We start from the raw sequence: 6,737 nt of genomic DNA on the forward strand, positions 1-6,737 counted from the left end.
CCACCACCGTGTCGTCGATCTGAGGCTGGGCGACCTCAGGAACAGGAACATCCGGATGCAACTTCTGGTAGTGCTGAGTGTAAGACTCCAGGTGCTCCTCGGTCTTGCCGTAGTACTGGCTCTCGCCCTCCTTGGGATGACTCCGCTCGCGGGCCAGCTTCCACGACTCAATGTCTGAGAGCGGCCTCTTCAACTTGTCCTCTTGCAACGTCAAACAGAAGTTAGCCATACATAAGAACATGACGGTAAAGAAGAACAAAAATGCATCATGCATATAGATATACCTTCATGGCCTTGAAGCCCCAATGGTTCCTGTTTCCTTGGCCGTGTGTCCCATCTTTTCCATGGTTAGCCCGGGCCTTGATGCTCTTGGCAGCAAACTCTGCATCGTCGCCGAGCCACCTATCCACCAAACTCACCCATCCGTCATGCCTTCCATAGCACCAACGAGGAACAACCTATGCAAATTTTGGAAGCATGACATGTGAGCACGAAATATATATAGTTGACTGCTTGAAACAATGATAAGTTAGTAATAGTTACCATCATGAACTGCTCCCTATTCAAGGTAAGTCATTGCCTCTGCGCTTGAGTTTTGGTCATCTTTTGTTGCAGGTAGATGTGGTAGTACTGCGAGATGGCAACCCAGCGCACCTCGTACTGCAACTGACGAGCTTTCTTCTTCGCAGCCGCAAGCAAGACCACGTCGGCTCTGGCCTTGTGCTTGTCAAGAACTCTATAGAGTTGCTGCAATCATGCATAAACCAGAAGCAAACAAGGCATGAGTTGAGTGATTCAATGATAAACTATGAATGAAACTGAAGACAAGTGATTCAGAAGAGAACTTACCCAAAATTTGGTGATCACGGCCTTAGCGGCCATCCCGTACTCCGCGTTGCTACAAGCCTCGTAGTGGGCCCAGCTCGTGGCCAAAACCTGCAGCTGCAGGTCCCTGTCTGGCCGCGGGCAGAATAGGCCAGGACAAAACTCCTTCAACAGGACAGTGATAAGGCCGTTCGGTTTACGTCCCTTTCCACGAAGGATCCAGTTTCTGCAAAAGAATCAAATGATTGCCATGTGTACAATAAGAAAATGTTGTCATGTGTTGAAAATATGATTGAGAGGCACTTACTCTGTCCCCACAGGTTCAATGAGCCACTTGTTCTCCTCGATAGAAGGTGGTGTAGGTAGTCTGGCATTACCACGCAGCCACCCCTGCGGAGCACCCGGTGGCAAGTCACCCCACAACTCGGGATCAACATCCCCTCCACCCTCCTCGCTCTCCTCCTCACCCTCCTCCTCGGCCTCCTCCTCGCCCTCCTCCTCCTCACCCTCCTCCTCCTCACCCTCCTCCTCCTCGCCATCAGGAACATACTCCTCCTCCTCAGACTCAGAAGGTGCCTCTGTATAGGAGGGCATCAAAGAAGAACCTCCTATTTCGGACACGGCCCGGAGTTTTTTGCCCCGGCTGCCTCTCCCCCCACATCCTCCTCCTCTAGGGGCTCTCCCCCCACCGCCTCCTCCTCTAGGGTCTCCTCCCCCGACCCCTCCACCTCCCTGTGAGGTGTCATCCTCGTGTAGTCAGGAGGGAACCTTGTGGGCTCGTCCACTCCGAGTAAGTCCTTTGAATTTACTGAGGAAACGGGCGCCGTTGGACTTGCCCATGATTAGCAAACCTGCATTAAGAAGAGAATAAATAATTAGTAAGGATATCAATTAAACAAGCATACAGGAAAAACATTAATACCAGAAGAGCACATTAAGCATACTATTGTAATGATCATTAAAAGAACTTACATTTTCTAGAACCCATATGAATCATCACTATTGTAATCTATCTGTGGACCGGTCTCATCATCACTATCACACATATCTTCTTCGTTGTCAGACGGAGGTGGAGGCTCTTCCTCATTGTCAGCGTCTTCATTTAACTTTTCAAGCATAATTATGTCTCTTTGATTCACAACTGCCTCACCATCAATCCGTGCGTCGTCGTCGTTTGGGTCCAGGTCAACATAACCCAAGTCATCATCCTCGTTGTTTCGGACCACGTCATCATGTTCCTCTTGATAGAACACTCCCTCGTATGTCATGGGGTTTATGTTGTAGTAATCATCATCGTTCGGGTCCGGTAGCTTATCATGCGGCGACACCTTGAACACAACTTCCCAACCCTTTAGGTACTCTTTCTGGCATGGGTAAGGCAGATAATATACTTGTGTGGCCTGGGTAGCGGCGATAAAGAGACCAGCTCCGGCATAGACGGTTGATGGTTTAAATTCAACTAAACCAATAGAAGGCGTATGTCTCAGACCCTTTTTGGGGTCGAACCATCGACATTTGGACACAGTGAGACTTAGGTGTTCGCGGCCATGTTTGAATGTAAGCTCGTATATTTTTCCTACCCTTCCGTAGTAATCTACTTTATTATCTCCTTCAGTGAAGACTCCAGTATTTATGGTTTTGGGATCAGGCCGACTGTTCTGGTGCTCCTCTGTATGGAAGCGATACCCATTCACATCATACTTTTGGCATGTCATGACGATAGGGTCAAAACCCATTGAAAGCCATCTCAATTCTTCATCCATTGATTCGGTCGGATCATTTCCCTACAAGTTTAATTGAAATTATAGGGTGCATGAGTTTAATTGAAATTGGTAATAGGGAAGTGTGAAAAATTACTTTCTCCACGAACCACGCAACGAAAATTTTCCTTCCATCAGCACCCTTTCGGAGAAGAGCAAGTGCCTCCGCTTCAGTAGGAGGCAGCATTCTCGTCCATTCTTCTTCAACGAATCGACTACAATAAGAACATCAGTATAAGAACTAGGCAAAGTGAACATAATGAATTGACTAAAAGAATGGTGCAAAGGTATTACCTCCTCCACTCATCCTCAACTTCCTTGATGTTGTGCAAGATATAGAACATGACATCCTCCCACTCATCTCGTGGCATGAGATAAGGTTTCGAGCATCCAGCCCTACTACCTTGCCCGATGAATAGAGGCAACTTGGGTTTATACTTGGGTTCTTCTGTATTGTATCGAGACACCTTATTGTGCAACGTGGGAACATGGTCTGGATAGTAGGCTATCCTGAGGTCTGCCACCTCCTCTAGGATAACTGCCTCAGCTATGGAAGCTTCAATCTTAGCTTTGTTTCCACATTTCTATCTCAGATGCTTGTTCTGTCTCTCAGGGCTGTACTACCAACGATTCTGCACAGGGCCCCCCAACAATACCTCGTTCGGGAGGTGCAAAATGAGATGTATCATCGGAGTAAAGAAGCCTGGTGGGAATATCTTCTCTAGCTTGCATAACAACTCCGGCGCCTTCTTATGCATTTCTTTTATCTTCTCGGGACATACTTCATTAGCACAAAGCGTGCGGAAGAAATGGCTTAACTCCGCAAGCACACGCCAAACACGCTCGGGAACATAGCCCCAAACCATCACCGACATAATCCGCTCAATCCATACATGATAGTCATGACTCTTGAGCCCGGTCACTCTGCCCGTTGAAAGATTGACCCCCTTACTTATATTCGACGCATAACCATCAGTGAAATTCACGATGTGTTTCATCCACTTGAATGCCTCCATCTTATGATCCTTTTTAAGTACGAAGTCAGCATCTGGCTTGAACCAAGATTTTCGACTACCTGTGGGAGGCTGCATGTGTAGACGTGGTCTATCACAAATATTCTGTTGATCAACTCTAGCATTAACATTATCCTTTGTCTTATCAAGAATGTTGAGGATCGTGTGAAAAAGGGACTCTGCGACATTCTTTTTGGTGTGCATCACGTCTATGTTGTATGGAAGTTTGAGGTCCTTAAAATAGGGAAGCTGTGTGAAGGGGGTAATGTAAGTCCAGTTGTGCGTCTCACCATATCCTTCAATTTTTTTCCCTTTACCTCTTCCTTTGCCCTCGCCCTCGTCTTCGCCTGTGGCTTTGCCTTTGCCTTTGCCTTTCCCTTCACCGGCAGGCTTAAGAGCTTTCAGCTGAGCAAGCAGATCCGCACCATAAAATGTTGGAATCTCGTTTACTTCATGGACAACTTTGCCTTTTGTGAAGTTCTTCTTGTCTTCCCTGTCAGGATGGTCTGGAGGGAGGAACTGTCGATGCAGGTCAAATGCAACATACTTGCCACCCTTCTTCAGCCAAATGAAAATCAAGGCCTGCATGCACACTCGGCAAGGCATCTTTCCACTTGTACACCATCCGCGGAACAGGGCATAACCGGGAAAGTCATGCATGCAATATTGTAGCCAAACTTTCATCAAGAAATTTTTCTGCAGATGTCGGTCGTATGTCAACCTCGGGAAGTACCAAGAATGGTGCAAATCATCCACCAATGGCTGCATAAACACACTCAAATTCTTCCCCGGATATTCAGGCCCCAGAATTATAAGTGACAGGAACATGGTCTTGCGTTGCATTATGGCGCCGGGAGGGAGATTGAGCGGAATAACAAATACGGGCCAACAGCTGTATGGATTAGACGACATACCATATGGAATGAACCCATCACCTGTTATAGCAATTCTGACATTCCCAGCCTCGGCTGCTTCCTCCGGGTACTCTATATCGAATGACTTCCATGCTTCACCTCCTGATGGATGTATAGTTTTTTTTGGATTGTACCTTTTCCCTTCCTTGTGCCACTTCATCATTTTGGCAGACTCCTCGGTGATGAAAAGGCACTGCAGTCTTTTTATAAAATCAAGATACCGAAGAACCTTCACAGGGATTTTTAGCTGCTGCTTCTGACCATGCTTATCGACCACCTCAATATACCGAGAGGAACCGCACTTCCTACAATACTTGTCATCCGCATACTCATGCCTAAACAAAAGGCAATTCTTTGGACAAACATGTATTTTCTCATAGTCCATGGAGAGCGCCTTCATGATTTTCTTCGTAGCGTACATGGTTTTCGGCAGTTCATGGCCCTCAGGCAGGCTGTTAGCCCATACTCCCAGAAATGCTTCGAAGCAACCTCGGCTACAGTCGTACTCAGCCTTGACTGCCATCAGTTGCGAGATGGCATCCAGCACAGACAGCTTGGCACCCTCATAGAGAGGTTTCTTTGACAAGGCCAAGATTTCCAGGAAGGCCTTTGCGGTTTCCTCCGGTTCCTCTGGTTCATTCGCTGAATGTGACGGAGGTGTCGGCTGTGCAGCAAAGACATCATCTAGGATGTCTCTAACCCCATCATCCTCATAACCAGCGACACGTTGTCATATCACATCCTCTCTACCACGGTCCTGCTGGGCAAAGTTTATTGGCATATTAAAGTTGGGCATAAATCCATGCGTGCGAAGGTGCTTAGTCATCTCACTCTTATCTCTGCGGATACGTCTCTTACATCTGGCACACGGGCATTCTGGCACCATCCTCATTGGACTACGGAATATCTCTTACAAAAACACATCAGTTTTCTCGACCCACTCTGTTGTTACTTGATTCCGACGGAAAAACCCACTATACATCCACTGATTATCTGCCATCTCTGCTTTATTGGAAGCCACACAACAAAATTAAGGATTCATTTAAATTACTCACATCAATATTTTATTTTTTACAAGGTTGACGAGAAACGACATTTAATCCACCTACATCTCTAATAGGTAAAGATGGGTCCTAATTCCACCTGAGAATGTGTAGATTGAGTACGTTGTCCATGCTCTACCCCATTCCGAGACAAAATTTCGGAAGCACCTCCCCACTGTTCTCCAAATACACGTCTCAGCAAAATGCCGAGAGAATGTGCATCCGGAGAACAACAGGGAGGCACCGCCGAAATCCTGTCTCAGAACGGGGTAGAGCATGAACAACGTACCCAATCTACACATCCTCGGGCTGTCCGTGGAAAGCGCTGGACAATCCGAAAGAGCTGCGGTGATAAATATGCAATTGAATGCATATTTATCGATGCAACCCTTTCGGACGGGAGACCTAGGTTACGCGACTTGATGTTAAAATTTAATCTAGTGAAATGATTAAAAGAACGTATGAGGGGGTGGATTTGTAGCTCACCCTCGGATGTAGATGATGTAGTCGATCAGCGAAGGGACAATCAAAGACCAAGAGCTCCAACGTCAATGATCACTCCACCGGAGGCAACACCAGAAATCCTCTAAATTCCACCAAATGAAAAAAATTAGGTCATCACATCACATATAAAGCATCATCACACATCACATCATATCACAAACTTGTTTTAGCAAGACCAACTTGATGAAGTAACCACTCATCATATTCAAATTTTAACTTTCGTCTATCTATCTTCACAAAAAAATTACTCTTCCCTCTCATCTCATCTTCACAATACATATATCTATAATATTGAGTATGTATCTAAAAACATAGTAAAACTACACAAATATCCATTCATCTACCATCTATCTATCTCACATTGTGCACTTAATTTTTTTCACATCTATACTCTCTTTCATTTCATTCATCTATCTAACATCCATCTATCTAATCATCTATTACTATATATATGCATTCATCTACAACATTACTACACAAAAAAGGTAAAAAAAAATCTTACCTACGGATGAGGGGGCGACCACCGGAGCAGGGGGCGGCCGGTCGGGGCACGGGACGACCACCGGAGCGGCAGGGGGCAGTCGCCGGAGGGGCCGGCTGGTCGGACCAGCAGGGGGCCGGCCAGGCTAGGCCGTGGGCCGGCCGGGGCGGCGTCCACGCAGGGAGGGCCGGGGTCGA

This window comes from Triticum dicoccoides, chromosome 1A (genome assembly GCF_002162155.2).
Source record: "Triticum dicoccoides isolate Atlit2015 ecotype Zavitan chromosome 1A, WEW_v2.0, whole genome shotgun sequence".
In the NCBI taxonomy this organism is placed as follows: domain Eukaryota; kingdom Viridiplantae; phylum Streptophyta; class Magnoliopsida; order Poales; family Poaceae; genus Triticum; species Triticum dicoccoides.